This window comes from Macrotis lagotis, chromosome 3, assembly GCF_037893015.1.
Source record: "Macrotis lagotis isolate mMagLag1 chromosome 3, bilby.v1.9.chrom.fasta, whole genome shotgun sequence".
Lineage (NCBI taxonomy): Eukaryota > Metazoa > Chordata > Mammalia > Peramelemorphia > Peramelidae > Macrotis > Macrotis lagotis.
The window spans coordinates 19,499,102-19,517,044 of NC_133660.1; the positions used below are offsets into that span (position 1 = coordinate 19,499,102).

The 17,943-nt window shown below is 39.1% G+C and overlaps 1 protein-coding gene across 7 annotated transcripts in view; it reads left to right on the plus strand.

The window, feature by feature from the left end:
• Positions 1-17,943, plus strand: part of WRN (WRN RecQ like helicase) — a 103,593-nt gene that overhangs the window by 10,315 nt on the left and 75,335 nt on the right. For 4 of the 7 annotated variants that reach the window (XM_074228286.1, XM_074228287.1, XM_074228285.1 and 1 more), the window contains one exon: positions 2,488-2,594. The exons of 1 other annotated variant lie outside the window; for it this stretch is intronic. The gene's annotated coding sequence lies outside the window, so the exon portion shown is untranslated. Of the gene's footprint in view, positions 1-2,487; positions 2,595-5,493; positions 5,568-8,590; positions 8,728-17,943 lie in introns of those variants that run through there. 2 more of the 7 variants (XM_074228288.1, XM_074228291.1) reach the window with 2 other exon arrangements.

Below are 17,943 nucleotides of genomic sequence, written 5' to 3' on the forward strand. Positions count from 1 at the left end.
TCAAATCCGGTCTCAGACACTTAATAATTACCTAGCTGTGTGGCCTTGGGCAAGCCACTTAACACCATTTGCCTTGCAAAAACCTAACCCCCCCCCAAAAAAAAACCCCAATATATTGCATCTGACAACAAATGTTATATTCCAAACTATTCAGTCATTCTTAATTTCCTTAGAAAGCATTTATAATTGTATTTCTCACTTGAGTTGTGTAGATTGACTACCATTTTATGCACTTAATAGTTATTTTAAATGAAATTTCCTTTTCTACTTCATTATTATTGCTATGTAGAACTGCTGGTGAATTTAATGCAATTTTTGGTAGCCTTTTTTTGTTAATGGTTTATTTACTGATGCTTGGTGTTTTTTGTTTTGTTTTATTCTTTAGACAAATTAAGGTTTATTGAGTTCACCCCTATTAGGGAAGCTTATTGAAGAAGCAGAGACTCCCTGAATAAACAATACATAATGTTTATGTAGTTTTCAAGAAATGAGGAACAGGATAGGGGATAGGGCAAAAAGTGGATTGGTCAACGTTCCATTATTGTGAATTAAGGCTAATCTGATGGAATAATTACCATTTTACTGAGTTTTCTGGGTTAACATGGGAGGGTGAAGGAGGCAGACTGTTTTATCTGAACAGGGTATTATCAGGACTCCAGGGCACAACCTATTGTATGTTACTTGTATTAAAAGCATTAATGGGAGAGTGCAGATAAGGTGTGTGAACAAAATGGGGCGATTCTTAAAATAAGCTATGGAACCATATAGCTATATGGAAATGAATGGGGTGGGGTGGGGAAAATAAGACACTTTAGACAGCTTTGACTTAGGGAAACACTTTTTTTGGGTGGGGGGGGCTTCTTTTTCTTTGAAGCTCTCTGTACTTTCCTATCAGAGACTGCTTCCTCTTAGGAGTGTTTTGTTTTTATTAAGAAAATCATCATCTCACTACCAGATAGGATTCATTTGCTCTTCCTTGGCAGGATTTCTCCTTTTTCTCTTGTCATTGTTATCACTAGCATTTCTAGACCTGTCAACATTTTATAGACAGCAGAGATAGTCCATATTCTCATGACTGTCATGTTTTTAGCACTTCTCAATTATAAATAGTGATAGCTTTAGGTTTTGCATAAATAGTGGTTGTTTTTGGTTTTTCAGGCAATTATTTTAAAATTAAGTCTTTATGATTTTAGGTATAAATGGGTATTTTGTTAAAAACCATTTTTTGAATATTGTGATAATCATGTAGTTTAGGGTGTTTCAGATTGGTCACAATTTTTTTGATAATTGTCCAAGTCTTTTTTAACTAAGATTTTATTTAAATGTTGGCATTAATATTAATGATGGCATTGGCTTTTTTTTTTTTTTTGCCTTTTTCCTTCCTCATTTAGGTAGTAAAACCATATTAACCTCTGGAAGATGTTTTTGACAGTTTTTGAAAATTGGTAAAGCCCTGATATTGTTGCTGCCAGAATTTGGAGAAAGCAGATAAGGATAGGAATTTGGGGGCCAGTGAAAGACAAAAGAATTTGCCTGCTCTCCAGGATTTTAAAACTGCTCAGGATTTTATTATAAAATATAGCAATACCAACTGGTTAAAAAACTTTTCCTTTAGAAGGCTCAACAAGTACTTTAGGACAGGGTAAGTAACAAAAGACTTGGTAGACAGAGACTGAGACAGAGAGAGGGAGATAAGGAAAGACAGAAAGAGTTGGTTGTGCTGGAGAGAGAGAGAGAGAGAGAGAGAGAGAGAGAGAGAGAGAGAGAGAGAAGGGCAGGCAGCCATGAGACTTGCCTTAGTCTGGTCACATGGCAGGGAGAGGGCCATGGTGCTCCATGTGGTCTAAGAGAGTGAGAAAAACCCCATCCTGCTGGATAGAAGTTAGAGTCAAAGAAAAAGAAGACAAAGAAGCAGTAGGACTTCCTGTTAAATACCTTTCTTGCGGTAGGTTGGACCAAGGGGTGGCACTTGGGGAGTGGTCTTGCACCTTGGGCCAGTTATCTTCCAATGGCAAGCTATGTACTGGTCTTTTCTTTCCCAAGATTCGTGACCCCCCCAAGTTCAACATGCCATTTCTTGTTACAACAGATCTATGGCCAAGGTTAGGTGAAGGGGAAAATGGGAGACAGGAAACAAGCAACAGGGGTCAGTTTACATCTCAGGAGCAAACAGCCTTCCACAATTAACAAGATTTTAACATCATTGGAAAGTCAACAGAATTTGTTTCTATTACATTCAGAATTTTCTTCATTAATTTTAAGTACTCTTTAAGCTGATTGCCAGAAGTCTAACACATTCAGTTCCCTTTCTCCTTTTCCTTCCTAAGCATATGTCCATGTCCATTTGCAGGGTCTGTTCCTATTGATTTCCTGATAAGTCAGGGAATTAGTGATCCAGGTGCATGTTTGAGTATTGTTCAATGTTTGCCTTTTGTTTTTCATTTGTGATTACTGAGTTTGTCTTCTTTTGAATTACCATGAATTAAGGTCGAGGATTCCAGGGACCTGGGACCATTGAGAGCACAGTTCTTGAAGAATATCATCAACTTTAAGGAACTCTTTCTTGTGTTATTTGGACATTGAAAGGTCAAAAGGTAAGCCCTTGGAAAAAAAAGGAAAATGGCACTGTACATGGAAGTGAATGCAAAGCTGTTTATTGAAGGAAGGAACTTCCGTGGGCTGGTTCCAAGAGGACTCCAGCAGTAGGTACTGGACAGAGCAAGTCTTTTGTAGGGTTTTGGATATAGGAGGCAGGAAGTTAATGGTTTCTATAGGGGCTGGGATCCTTTGGGATCTCTTTGGAGAATTTGTTTTGTTTGGGGGGTTCCACTAGGTGTGATTGTGCATTGTTTGGAATTTCTATGGAGTTCATGTCCTTAGGGAAGGATAATCAATGGGGCTCTATTGGGCAACCCTGAAACTCAGGCCTGGTTCCCACAGACATTCTCCAGGATGATAAGCATCTTTGTTTGGTGTCTGTTTTCCAACCTCTAGCCTCTTTTGACAATCATAATTGTTGGATACCATGTCCTCTGTGTTTGCATTAAAAATGATCTATTTTTGCTTTTAAAAAACAAATCTTATTTTTCAATTTTTAAAGATCAAAATGAACATATTTGTAATATAAAATCATTCTACTGTATCTTCTTTTTACTAGGAGCTTCCAGGTATTGTGTGAACTTTAGTTTCATTCTTTGACAAGTGACATTTAAAAAAAAATTATTTAAGGCAATGGGTTTAAGTGACTTGCCCAAGGTCATACAACTAGGCAATTATTAAGTGTCTGAGGCTGGATTTGAACTCAGGTACTGGCACCTAGCTGCCAGCCCCACATTTTTTTTTAGGTTTTTTTTTTTTCAAGGCAATGGAGTTAAGTGGCTTGCCCAAGGCTGCACAGCTAGGTAATTATTAAGCATCTGATGATGAATTTGAACTCAGGTACTACTGAATCCAGGGCCAGAGCTCTAACTGCTGCCCCACCAAGCTGTCCCACCTAGCTGCCCTCAGGTGACATTTTTAAAAAAATAATTTATTTTTCCAAAGACCTGCAACTTTACTTTTATTTATTTTTCACTATACCTTCTTAGCATAAATGGCTTTTCTTTTTTTTGTTTATTTATATTATTACAATAATTTTGTTATAAGAGTAAACATAACCCCCCCCCCCCCCCAAGAAGATGAGAAACCTTAGGAATAGTGAGAAAGAGAGAAAAAAAAATGTACTTCAGTCTGTGTTCAGATTTCAATGGTTCTGCCTCTGGGGTGAGTTGCCTTTATCATAAATCCATCAGAGAAGTTGCTTCACTATTTTTCCCACAGTTGCTATTACTCGTGTATTTCCCTGCACTCTATTCCTCCCCACTCTCATTCTATTCTCTCTCTCCTTTCATACTTCCAAAAGTGTATTGCATCTGAGTACCTTCTCCTTCCATCTTCCATCTCTTCTAATCACCTATTCCCTCCTTCCCTCCCCCCATTCTCACCCATCCCATCCCTTCTTATTTTTCTCTAGGATAAGATAGATTTCTATACCCTATTAAGTGTGTATGTTATTTCCTCTCTGAGCCTTTTCTTTTTTTTTTATTAAAGATATTATTTGAGTTTTACAATTTTCCCCCATCTTGCTTCCCTCCCCCACCCCCACCCCACAGATAGCACTCCGTCAGTCTTTACTTTGTTTCCATGTTTTACCTTGATCCAATTTGGGTGTGATGAGAGAGAAATCATGTCCTTAAAGAGAACAGAATTCTCAGAAGTAACCAGATCAGACAATAAGATATCTATTTTTTTTTCTAAATTAAAGGGAATAGTCCTTGCACTTTGTTCAAACTCCACAGCTCCTTTTCTAGATACAGATGGCACTCTCCTTTGCAGACAGCCCAAAATTGTTCCCAATTGTTGCACTGATAGAATGAGCAAGTCCTTCAAGGTTGAACATCACTCCCGTGTTGCTGTTAGGGTGTACAGTGTTTTTCTGGTTCTGCTCATCTCACTCAGCATCAGTTCCTGCAAATCCCTCCAGGTTTCCCTGAAATCCCATCCCTCCTGGTTTCTAATAGAACAGTAGTGTTCCATGACATACATATACTACAGTTTGCTAAGCCATTCCCCAATTGAAGGACATTTACTAGATTTCCAATTCTTTGCCACTACAAACAGGGCTGCTATAAATATTTTTGTACAAGTAATGTTTTTACCTTTTTTCCTCATCTCTTCAGGGTATAGTCTCTGAGCCATTTCTGATGAGAATGAAGGCTCACTCATTCCCCCCTGGTTTCCCCCTATGCACTCCATTGAAAAAAGCTTTTTCATGACTCTTATGTGAAATTTCTTAGCTCCTTCCCCTCCTTTCTCTTCCTCCCAGTACTTTCCTTTGTCACCCATTGACTCCATCTTTTTACTATATTATACCATTATATTTTTCTCCTTCCTGTGCCCTATCTATATATGCTCCTTCTAACAGCTCTTATAAATGAGAAAGTTCATATGAGTTATCAATATCTTCTTCCCATGCAGTTATACAAACAGTTCAATATCATTAAGTTCCTCATAGTTAGTCCTTCTTATCCACCCCCTCTATGGTTCACCAGAGACCTGTACTTGGAGATCAAACTTTTTGTTCAGCTCTGATTGTTTCAATAGGAAAGTTCGAAAGTTCCCCATTTCATTGAAAGTCCATCTTTCCCCTGAAAGAAGGTGCTCAGTTTTGCTGTGTAGTTGATTCTAGGTTGTAAACCAAGATCTTTTGCCTTCTGGAATAACGTTTTGCAATCCCTTTGAACCCTTAATGTAGATTTTGCCAGATCCTGTGTAATCCTGACTATGGAGTCATGGTAGTTGAATTGTTTGTTTCTGGAAGCTTTTAGTGTTTTTTCTTTGACTTGGGAGTTTTGGAATTTGGCTATAGTATTCCTGGAAGTTTTTCTTTTGGGATCTCTTTCAGGGGGTGACTGGTCAATTCCCTCAATTTCTATTTTTACCTTCTGCTTCTAGGATCTCAGGGAAATTTTGCTGTATTATTTCTCGAAAAATGAAGTCTGGGCTCTTTTCCTGGTCATGACTTTCAGGTAGTCCAGTAATTTTGAAATCATTTCTTCTGCATCTTTTTTCCAGGTTGGTTGTTTTTCCAATGAGATATTTCACATTTTCTTCTAATTTTTGGCTTTTTTAAGAAGAGTTTTATTTCTTCCTGCTTTCTAGCAAAGTCATCAGCTTCCTTTAGTTCCATTCTGCATTTGAAGGAGTTATTTTCTTCAAAGAGCTTTTTTAGCTCCTTTTTCCAGCTGGCCAATTCTGCTTTTTAAGGCATTCTTCTCCTCATTTGCCTTTTATTTTGTTTTTTATCCATTAGGCTTAAACTTGTTTTTAACATATTATTTTCTTCAGTATTTTTTGTGTATCTTTCACCAAGCTTTTGATTTGGTTTTCATGATTTTTCTGCAGCACTCTCATTTTTCCTCCCAGTTTTTCTCCACCTCCCTCAATTGCTTTTCAAAGTCTTTTTTGAGCTCATCCGTAGTCTGAGCCCATTTTCTATTTCTCTTAGAGGTTTTGGATACAGAAGCTTCAATTTTGTCATCATGGGACCAAAGTAATTTTCTATGGTCAGATTGTTCTTTTTCTTTCTTTTTTTTTTTTTTGTCATTTCCTCAGCCTATGACTGATTTAGAATACTTTAAGGCTTTGGGGAGTTATTGGGACACCCCACTGGTACCTTTATTCCTTCAAGGTCTTATGCTCTCTTGCCTGTGCTTTGATATGTAGATGCCCTGGAGCTGTGAGGAGGGTCCCTTCTATCTTAGTATGGAAGGCCAAACTGCAACCTGGATCTGAGTGTGGGCAAATAGCCGAGTCCTGCTCCAGGGAGAGCAGAGAGATTTCTGCAGTCTCTTCCAACTCCCTTATGGTCAGTGGGCTGTGCTCTGGAGGTGCAGGCTGGTTTCCCCTGATTCTTGCTTCTCACTGCAGGTTCTGCATCCAGAGCTCCTCACTCCACACTCATTCTGTTGTAGTAGAGTTCTCTCACTGTCCCTTCATGCTGTTCCTGGTTATCCCTGAGCTGGGCTTTTTTCCAACTCCCAACATACCTTTCCCACAAAACTTCTAAGTTATCTTGGACTGGGAAAATGTATCATTCAATCTTTCTGTGGGTTCTGCCCCACTAAATTTTGGCTAGAGTTATAATTTGATGGCTTTTGGAATTTTTTTTGGGAAGGAGTTTCCGGGAAATGCTGCCTTTACATTGCCATCTTGGCTCTGCCCCCAATGGTACTTTTCAATAATTATTTCTTTTGTAAGGTTTTGAGCTTTATATTTTTCTCCCTCCTCCTTTCCCTCCCCTCCTGACATCTTCTCTTGATGCTTGCAGTATTTATTGTTTTTTTTTAAATATGAAAGCTCTGGACTTTGGCTATGTGACATTCCTGGAACATTTTCTTTTGAGGCTCTTTTCAGGTGGTGATTGTTAGATTCTTTTTTTCTTCACTTTATTCTTGGGTCTAATTAGGGCAGTTTTTGTCTATGATTTCTTTTAAAAGTCAGTTTTGTTTTTTAAGAGGTTCCCAGGACTTAAAATTCTTCCCATGATATATTATTCAGGTCAGTTTTTCATATCAGGTATCTACATTTTCTTCTAGTTGTGGTGTGTTCGACCTACATGTGACCCTCAAAGCCCATTCATGAGGCATCATTATTGTTGTAGGACGATTCGATAGAAGAATTTAGGACTGTAATCCCAGAATGTAGTAGTAAAAGAAAACACAGATTTATTAAAATGTTATTACCAGGGGCCAGCTAGGTGGCACAGTGGATAGAGCACAGGACCTGGATTCAGGAGTACCTGAGTTCAGTTCTGACCTCAGACACTTAATAATTGCCTAGCTGTGTGGCTTTGGGTAAGCCACTTAACCCCATTGCCTTCCAAAAAAAAAAAGTTAATACCAACACAAAAGAAAGTGAGAGATTGCTAAGAGTTCCTTAAAGGCCACGTGGTTTTGGAGTTAGAGACTATAAAGTTAAGAGAGAATTAAAATTTATCATGTTAAAGATCATAAAACTAAGAGAGTTAAGTTGTTTAAAATTACAGACCCTAGGATGAAGAGAGAGTTAAAGTTCTTTAATGGACATGTGGTTTTAGGTGACACAGCCCAGCCAGGCAGGCCAGTAACTGATTAAATCAAAGTCAGAGAGGTCAAAGGCAGGACTCTAACACTGGGATATACCCTCTCAGGATCCATGGGAAGAGGTGGCCTTTGGGGGAGGGTATTGGATAGACAGCTATAGGAGCTATGGCTGAAGGATGAGCCCCTACTTGGATTAATGTGACACACTATCTGGCATGAGTAATCTTTTTTTTTATTATATAAATTTTACTTGTTTTGCAATTACATACAATAGTAGTTTCTACCAATCAGTTTTTTTCAAGGTTTTGAATTTTACAGTTTTCCCCTTCCCTCCCTTTTTTCCCCTCCTCCCCCCCATAGAAGGCAATCTGATATAGTCTTTACATTTGTTTCTATGATATACATAGATGAAAATTAAATGTATTGAGAGAAAAAAAAGATTCCTAAGGAAGAAAGAAAACATTAGAGAAAGAAAAATTACATAATACATATGACAACTTCTAAAAATTGAAGATAATGAGCTTTGGTCTTCGTTTAAACTCTACAATTCCTTGTTTGGATTCAGATGGTATTCTCCATCATGTATCCCCTAAAATTGTCCCTGATTGTTGAACTGATGGAGTGAGCATGTCCTTCAGGGTTGATCATCACCCCATGGTATTAAGGTTTATAATGTTCTAATATTTATAATGTTCCAATAAGGTTTATAATGTTATAATAAGGTTCTGCTCATGTCACTCAAAGCATGAGTAATCTAGTATCTGACTTGACCCACTGGTAAGCCAGGGCCAAGGTAAAGGTCAAGTGTAGAAAAAGATTACAAAATATGTTTCTAAATATAGTATACATTTATGCCCATAATTCCCTGCATCATTATTACATTTTATCATTCTACTTTTTGATAATATGGGTTACCTTGTAGTCATAAATAAATATTAAATTCTAAATGTAGTCCTCGACAAGTTTTTGTTGAGTGATGTGACCTAGAAGATCTAAAAAGTTGTTTTTAGTTTAGTCAACCTTTTAATTTTGTTCTAATATTTTTTTTTTTTAGGTTTTTGCAAGGCAGTGGGGTTAAGTGGCTTGCCCAAGGCCACACAGCTAGGTAAAACTATTTTTTAATTAATAGAAAGCTATTTTATTTCTTTCCCATTTTTTTCTCCTCCCCTCATTGAAGAAAACAGAAAAGCAAAATATATTCTTATAACTAATATACATAACCAAAGTAAACATGTTCCTTTATTTATCATGTCCAAAAATTGTCCCATTTAACACCCTAGTTCATTAACCCTCAGGAAGAGATAGAAGGAGGAAATTCATTTGAAATAGTTGTGAAATGTGTAAAATACTTGGGAGTCTACCTATCAAAAATATGCATAACTATATAAATAAATCTACAATTGTAGATATAGATCTAAATATTTGGAGAAATACTAATTGTTAATGGGTAGGATAGATCAATATAATAAAGATGACTATCTTACCCAAATTATTTACTTTTCAGTGCCCAATCAGTTAAGTTACCAAATAGTTGTTATAAAGAACTAGAAAAAATAATGAAATTCATATGGAGGTAAAACAAGGTCAGAAAACTGAAGGGAAATAATGAAAAAAAATTGGAGAAACCAAGGGTACTAGCAGGACCTGATCTCTAATCATGATGCAGCAATCTTTTTGTTTTTATTTAGTTTATTTATCCATAAAATATTTTATTTATTTTTCCAGCTACCTGCAAAGATGATTTTTAGTGATTTTTTTCCCTAAGAGTTTGAGTTTCACACTTTTCTTTTCCTCTCCCTCCCCCTGACAGAAAACAATCTAATATAGGTTAAATGTATTGATCATGTTGTGAAAGAAGAATCAAGTCTGAATGGGGGGGGAACCATAATACATAAGACAGCTTTTAAAAATTGAGGATAGTAAGCTTTGGTCTGCATTTAAACTCCCCAGATCTTTCTCTGGATATGAGTGGTATTTTTCATCACAAGTCTTTGCTTATTGTGAAGTACAATATCGATATTTGTGTGCAATCCCTGTATAGAAAGAGTCCTTGACACCTTTCTGGGCCCTAAGAAACTCCTCAGAAATCTAACTTTGGCTAGGTGCCTTTGGGTCTGAAAATAAATTGAACAGGACCCAAATGCTTGACTCTGGGGGTCACAGATAGACCATAAATTTGGCTAAGATTCACAAAGCACCCTTGTTAGTCTCATCTTGCTGTATCTGTAAAATTCCTGATTCATCACAGGACTGCCTCCCCTTCCTCAGATATGGCTGGAACCATAAGAGAGTAAGTTTCACTCCCTCAAATCTGTGGGAAGCCTGTGAATATGTGACTCCCTTCATCTCAGCAAACATGTTCAGACATAACACAAAGACCTTGACCCTTTCCCACTCTATCTAGTCCCCCATCTATACTGAACCTCATCCCTACCCTTCTCCAATAGTCTGTTAATCTTCTGACTTTGCCTCTTTCTGTTAGGGGCATGTCTGTCCAATTCTTCTGGTTACCTATGTTGACCATTGTGGTAATAATCCCAAGACTTCTCCACATTTCTCCACCCCATCACACTCCCAGTCTTATTGGCTGCAGACCCCTCCAACTTCTGCTCCCTTCTATCCAGAGTTCAGGCCTCCTTGCTGTTTCACTGGAAGGCCATGGTCATTCCCGTCTGCTTTGAGCATCAGGTTTCTCTTTTCTCTAGCTCATCCTCCATAGTAAAGGACCCTAGGTGAGACATATGTCCTCCTTAGGTTAGGTCTTAAGTCCTTTTCTGATCCTTTGAAATAACAGGTCCTGAAAATAATTGTATTTGTTTCAAATCCAGACTGTATTTACTTCTTTTTTTTATTTTTATTTTTTAAGATTTTTCAAGGCAGTGGGGTTAAGTGGCTTGCCCAAGGCCACACGGCTAGGTAATTATTAAGTATCTGAGGTCAGATTTGAACCCAGGTACTCCTGACTCCAAGGCTGGTGCTCTATCCACTGGGCCACCTAGCTGTACCCTGTATTTACTTCTGTACACTTTTGGCAGCTATTTACATTTTATAATGTTCAATTAGAAAATTAAGAGTAATCCGAGAAATTCCCATTTTAGGTTAATATCAGAACACCATAGATAATTGAGGAAATCATTGTTTACTTTTAATAATGTACAATTAAGCAATTGTATGAATTGTATGGAAACCTGGCCCTGATTCCTTCACCCCCTTCTTCAGTGGAGTAAATGGCCATCAAAGTTCCTTATAGGCATTCATTTGCCAAAAATCTTTCTTTCAGAATTGTTTTTTCTTCTGGAATTGAAACACTTAGCTATTCTATTTGAGTGAACCATATGGGAAGTGCTCTTATTTCTTGGATCCTGTTTGTTTGCTGGCCTTGATGCCATTCAGCTTTTTGCTAGCTGGGCAGTCCATTCCCATGGCAGAAGTGGAACTTCAATGCCTTGGCATTTCAAGGATAGGAATCTGTAAGCTCTATTATTGGAGCTCAGTCTGCCTTCTCCTTGGGTCCTCAATTCTAAACTTAAAACTGGTTTGAAGAATGTTGTTCCTCTCTGTGACCTGAACTTTGGTGATTGCAGTTGTAGGGGCATGTACTTCTTCTGGGGGGACATGACTGTGGGGAACTACTCAGACTATCTTCTGAATGCACTATTGTAACAACATTATGGGCCCAGAGAAATACTGCAATTGGAAACAAATTTTTATCATCTTTTTTGCACAATTCAAATGTTAGCCTTTTTGTTTGACCTTGGCCGCATGCTCACCTGTGTCAAGCCTATATTACTCAGGGGTAAAATGTCACCTTAAAGTAGATAGGAGCCCCTTTAATACCATGTGTGTCTCACTCCTGAAATGCTGCCCTTCCACTGAGCCTGGAGGGTCATGTAAAGGGAATTTGACTGGTTGGATCTCTTCTACTTCTTCTACCTTTCCTTTCCTCCAGGATCTAATCTAGTTTAGACAGTCTGCCCAACCCCCATGTGGCCTTTAAAGAATTCTTAACTTTTTCTATTTCATCTTTGTAGCAACTTTTTAATGAATTTTTTTTTATTTTTTAAATTCTTTTAACACCTGCACTCATGGGTCAGAGGTTGTGAGTTTTTCACTTCTCTGATCCAGGCACCAAACTTCACTCTGGTCTGACTAAATTGAAGCAGGGAGGCTTTGACTATACCAGGGAGATAGTTTGACTATTCTGGACCTCATGAACACCTGGACTTCTAGGCTGGCTTCTAGTCAGCAAGCATTAATTAAGTGCCTACTGATGTTCCAGTCCCTTAGGAGATGCTGGCATCCATAGGCATCGACTATTGCTACCCCCAAAGAACCCGTGTTTCACATGGTGAGGCATGTCCCTCTCTTAAGTATGTGCAGAATAAATCCAAGGCAGCTGGGTGGGGAGGTGGCAGCTGGAATCTGGGGCTGGGGACAGGCTGGAGTTGGGTGGAGCTCAGTAAGCCAGGATGTTGTTAACCATAATTTTGTTAGGCTAAAAATGAAAAAACAAAGTAAGTTTATAAAGGAAGTTTAATTCTCTAGGATCTTGCCAAAACCCATGGGAAGATAACATCCTTATGAAGACCAACACTGATACAAAATTTGGGGAGTATTTTATACAGAATGAATAAAGAATTATGAAACTTTTGGCAGGCAGCCAATGAGATTTCATATAGATGACATTGTTTTACCATATGATTCTCTCAAATCTTATAATATTTGCTTAAAATTCCTATTGAGAAGAATTCCACTTAAACTGAAGAGTAAAGGTTTACAAATAACAATAGGATTTTCTCTCTGCTCATCCAGGATGTCTCTTTTCCTAAGGTTTGTTGATCAGGTAAGGAATTTATTGGTGCTCTCAATGAGATGACCAGATGTTATTGACACAGGCTAAGTAAACAATGTAGGAGATAGGCCTTACATAGCAGACTGACATTTTATAACAAAGGTTAAAAGACCAATTTCTCAGGGCAGCTAGGTGGCACAGTGAATAGAACACCGGCCCTGGAGTCAGGAGGTCGTGAGTTCAAATCCAGCCTCAGACACTACCTAGCTATATGACCTTGGGCAAACCACTTAACCCCATTTGCCTTTCAATAAAAAAAGAAACCTAAAAAAAACCCCATATAGATCCAAAAATAAAAAATAAAAGAAATAAATAGATCCAGAAGTATTAATTCCTACTTAAAGAATATCAGATTAGACAGTGACTCCCAACTTGCAGGGGTGGGGGAGGAATGCAAAGACCTAGGGTGGGAGAGGAGACTGGCTAGACTGGAGGATGGGAAGGGCCTGCTGGCTGCCCTGGAAGATGACCATGACCTCAGGGAGGTGATCCATTCTGTGAAGCTGTGCCCAGTTCCCAGCTTCAGTCTTGCCTCTAGACCATCCTGGGTCTAGTGGCCAATGTAGTTGAGGATGCCTGGATATAACCCTGGTGCAGTCTGAGACCTGGGCCTTTCTAAGTTTTTCCCAGGTCTTAGTTTCACTGAGGTAGGGACCATTCTGGGTTTTAGGCTGGTAAGAAAAGAGGTAGGGGAAGACCCTCAGGGTTTCTGGCCAAAACCAAAACAATTGCTATTTACTTTTTTTTTTTTTTTTTTTAGATTTTTCAAGGCAATGGGGTTAAGTGGCTTGCCCAAGGCCACACAGCTAGGTAATTACTAAGTGTCTGAGGTAGAATTTGAACCCAGGTACTCCTGACTCCAAGGCCTGTGCTCTATCCACTGCCCACCTAGCTGCCCCTGCTATTTACTTTTGCTCCTAGCCTTTAGGGCCTAAAGCCCAACCCATTTGTAACCTATTGTTGGCCAATCTGTGAGAGCCATTGATTTGGGTTTAAGGTTTGGTCGTAGCCTATAAACCCCCAGATATCTTTGGGCGGTTTCAGTGATCAAAATTTGTGTTCTTTTGGGCAGAGCACTCTTGATAAAGGTATGATACACCTGTGTGGACAGAGGGAGAGGAGGGAGGGAGGGAAGCAAGAAAGGAAGGACTAAGGAGATCCAAAGAGGAAGAGGAGACAGGGAGACTGGAGCCAGCTCATGAAAGTCTTCTGAAGCCCAGGAGGAAGGTGGATTTCTTTGCCAGATTGCTGTAATTCTTTGCTCAGCTTTCTCTTCCTTGGCCAGATCTTCCTTCATTTCCCTGTCCCTCCTTCTTTTCTGGGTTAGGGGGTAAATTCCTTGAAGGTCAGGGCTGTAGTTTGTTTCTGGTGCTTGGCATGTTCATTGTATGTCCGTAATAAATAAGAGGAAGTAGAGGTTACTGGCATTGACTGGGTTGTAGACTTACTTGGTCGGGAAAATGACTGGCCCCTTTGTGGAGCAAAGGAGACACTTCAGGCAAGGATACCAGTGAGAAACCTACTATAGTGTTTTGTTTGTGTGTGTGTGTGTGTGTGTGTGTACAGGTTATCAGTGTGTACAGTGCTTCACACCAGTAGACTCTTCCCCTTGGCTCCCATTTCATTTTGTGCTGCTTATGTTCTGGACTTGGATGTGTCCAGATCTGGAATTTTTACATGGTGTTGGAAACCCTTCATCTTTCCTTTCTGGATCCAGGAACACTGTAAGAACTTATCTTGGTGGTGGCTCCCATTAGGCTCAGCAAGGTTGATAGGGATGATGGATGGTGAAAGAAGCTGGGGAATAAGTTCTTCTCTCCCAGTGGAAGAATTGCAGTTCTGGTTACACTATGGAATGGGAAGTCAGGACGTGAAATACCATGAGATCGGAGGATTTTTGTTTTTAAATTATGTTTTTCAATTGATAAAAATTGATTTTCTCTCCCTATCAGAAGGGGTGGAAGGAATTGAAAAAGAAAGAAATATAAAATCCTTCTATCAAATATGGATATTCCAGCAATAATTTCTGCCTTGGTCAAGACCATTAGTCTATTATTATATCAGTCTTTCTGTCCCAGAAGCCATTCCCTCTCTGACTGTAGGTTTGAGGGGCTTGGAGTCCTCTGGAGCCATGATTTGGTCTTTGTGTTGAGTAGTTGTTAATCTTTTTTTTTTTTTTTTTTTTTTTTTTTTTTAGTTTTTGCAAGGCAAATGGGGTTAAGTGGCTTGCCCAAGGCCACACAGCTAGGTAATTATTGTCTGAGGTCCTATTTGAACTCAGGTACTCCTGACTCCAGGGCTCTGTGCTACCTAGCTGCCCCAAGTCTGTTAATCCTTCAGAGTTGTTTTGTCTCCTGTGATCATCCCCAAAGAAATAGCCCTTTGCATTTGGGATACTCCTGGGGGTATTTTATCTCTACTGGTGGTAGGCACAAAGTCAGAGTTGGGAGGGACCCCCAGAGTCCATCTCATCCTACTCATGCGTAGATAAGTCTCCTTTAGGTATGTGCCCAATAAAGGGTTCTTCTTCTAAGATTTTACAAGAGGAAGATGCTCCCTTCCTAGGAGCCACTTTTGTATACCTCAAATTCCTCCCCTCCCCTTGTGTTATTGCTTTTAAAAGTTTTTATGAAAACAATAGACAATATATTTTGATAAATTTTGATTTGCCATTTTAGTGAGAGCTTGGCATTGGCATAACTCAAGCATTTACTAAAGCCAAGACGACTGAGACTCATCCACATAACAGCCCTTCTGATTCTTGAACAAAACTGTGGTGGTCCTCTTGTCAGTTCTCCTGGCTAAACCTCCCATATTTTTTCGGCAGAACCTCATGTAGCTTAGTATCAGAATCAAAAGTGGAATTCTACTGGTTCTTCCTTTCCAAATTTGTTTTCTTTCTTTCTCCCCTCTTTCTCTTCCCAATTGAGAACACAAAAAAACAAAACCCCTGTTATGAACATGTATAGTCAAATAAAACAAATTCCCTCTTTGGTCACATTAAAAAAAATTCTTCATCTTTCCCTCTGAATCCATCATGTCTCTTCCTATGACTGGAGAGTATGCATCATCATGAGTCCTTTGGAACTGAGGCGGATCATTGTATTGCTCACTCAGTTAATAAGTCTTTCACAGTTCTTGGTCATCTTGCTGTTACTATGTAAATTGTTCTTTTGGTTCTGCTCACTTCACTATGTATCAGTTTCTCTGAAACCCCTCCTTTGGTTCTTAGATCTTGATTGTAGTATCCTGTGACTTTCAAATATTCTGCTTTGCTGAGCCATTCCCCAATCAGTGGACCTCCCATCAGGTTTCAGTTCTTTTTTCCTTTTTATTTGATCTTTTTTGAGCATGGACCTAGTTGTGAGATGACTGAGTCAATGACTTGCAGTCCAGTGCTGGTGTCTGGTCTCCTAATGGATTTGTAGAAGGAGGATAAGAGAGAACTTTACTGGGCTTTTTTGAGAACAGATTAATGGAGCCAAGTCTTGAATGACTTATGAGATTTAATTCCTAGAGAACATTAAAGTGTCTACTTTCAGACAATTCCTTTACATGGCCAAACATTTTTATTGTTGATGAGTTAAATGCTATTGTTTGAAGGCAAAATCCCACAAAATTATAGAATTTTAGACCTGAAAATGACCTTATGCTTATCCAATCCATTGTCTAGATCATGTGAGTCCAATCCTCTGTGGCTTGCTATCCTCAAAGCCCATTTAGGGAAGCAGAAAATGAAGCAGTTGATGAGCCCATGCCCCAACATTGCACCATCACAGTCCAGTTTTACCCATAACTAATATGGCTCAACTTTTTTATGTAATTAACAATGTGAGACCTCTGGAGCTTTTGTTTTTTTTAAACATTTTATTTGTTTTCCAATTATATACAATAGTAAATTGTACCCATTATTTTTTTCAAGGCTCTGAATTCTACAATTTTTCCCCCCTTCTCCCTTCCCTCCCCCCACCGAAGGCTGTCTGACAGTCTCTACAGTGTTTCCATGCCATACATTGATGTAAATTGAATGTTATAAGTGTGAACATAAGGATAAACATAAACCCCCTCCCCCCAAGAAGATGGGAAACCTCAAGAATTGAGAGAGAGAGAGAGAAAAAAATTGTATTTCAGTCTGTGTTCAGATTCCAATGGCTCTGTCTCTGGGGTGAGTTCCTTTCTTTATCATAAATCCACCAGAGAAGTTGCTTCTATATTTTCCCCACAGTTGCTATCACTAGCTGTACCTCCACTTTATTCCTCCCCACTCTCATTTATTCTATTCTTTCTCTCCTTTCATCCTGGCCCTGTCCAAAAGCGAGTTGCATCTGAGTGCCCTCTCCCTTGATCTTCCCTCTCTTCTGTCACCTATTCCCCCTTCCCTTCCCTCATTTCCCCTCATCCTGTCCTTTTTCTCCCATCCTTCTCCAGGGCAAGACAGATTTCCTCACCCTATTAAGTGTGTATGCCATTTCCTCCCTGAGCCATTTCTGATGACAATGAAGGCTCACTTATTCCCCCTTGCCTTCCCCCCTCCCTTCCATTGAAAAAGCTTTTTTTTTTTTGACTCTTATGTGAAATCTCTCAGCTTCTTCTTCATCTCCTTTTGCTTCCTTCCAGTACCTTCCCCCATTGCCCATTGACTCCATCCCTTTACCACATCATACCATTATATTCCACTCCTGACTTTTTTTTTGTTTTATTTTTTTAGTTTTTACAAGGCAAATGGGGTTAAGTGGCTTGCCCAAGGCCACACAGCTAGGTAATAAGTGTCTGAGACCAGATTTGAACCCAGGTACTCCTGACTCCAGGGCCGGTGCTTTATCCACTACGCCACCTAGCTGCCCCTATATTCCACTCCTTCCTATGTCCTATCTCTATATGCTCCTTCTAACCGCTCTTATAAATGAGAAAGTTCATATGAGTTATCAATATCTTTTTTCTGTGCAGGAATACAAACAGTTCAACATCATCAAGTTCCTCATAGTTAGTCCCTCTCTTCCACTCCCTTTATGATTTACCAGAGTCCTGTACTTGGAGATCAGACTTTCTGTTCAGCTCTGGTCAACTCGTTAGGAAAATTTCAAAGTCCCCTGTTTCATTGAAAATGCATCTTTTCCCCTGAAAGAGGATATTCAGTTTTTCTTTGTAGTTGATTCTCGGTTATAAACCAAGATCTTTTACCTTCTGGAATATCATATTCCAATCCCTAAGAGCCCTTAATGTAGATGTTGCCAGATCCTGTGTAATCCTGACTATGGAGCCTAGGTAGTTGAATTATCTGTTTCTGGTAGCTTGGTAGCTTTTAGAATTTTCTCTTTGATTTGGGAGTTTTGGAATTTGGTTATAATATTCCTGGAAGTTTTTCTTTTCTTTTTTAGGTTTTTTGCAAGGCAAATGGGGTTAAGTGGCTTGGCCAAGGCCACATAGCTAGGTAATTATTAAGTGTCTGATACCGGATTTGAACCCAGG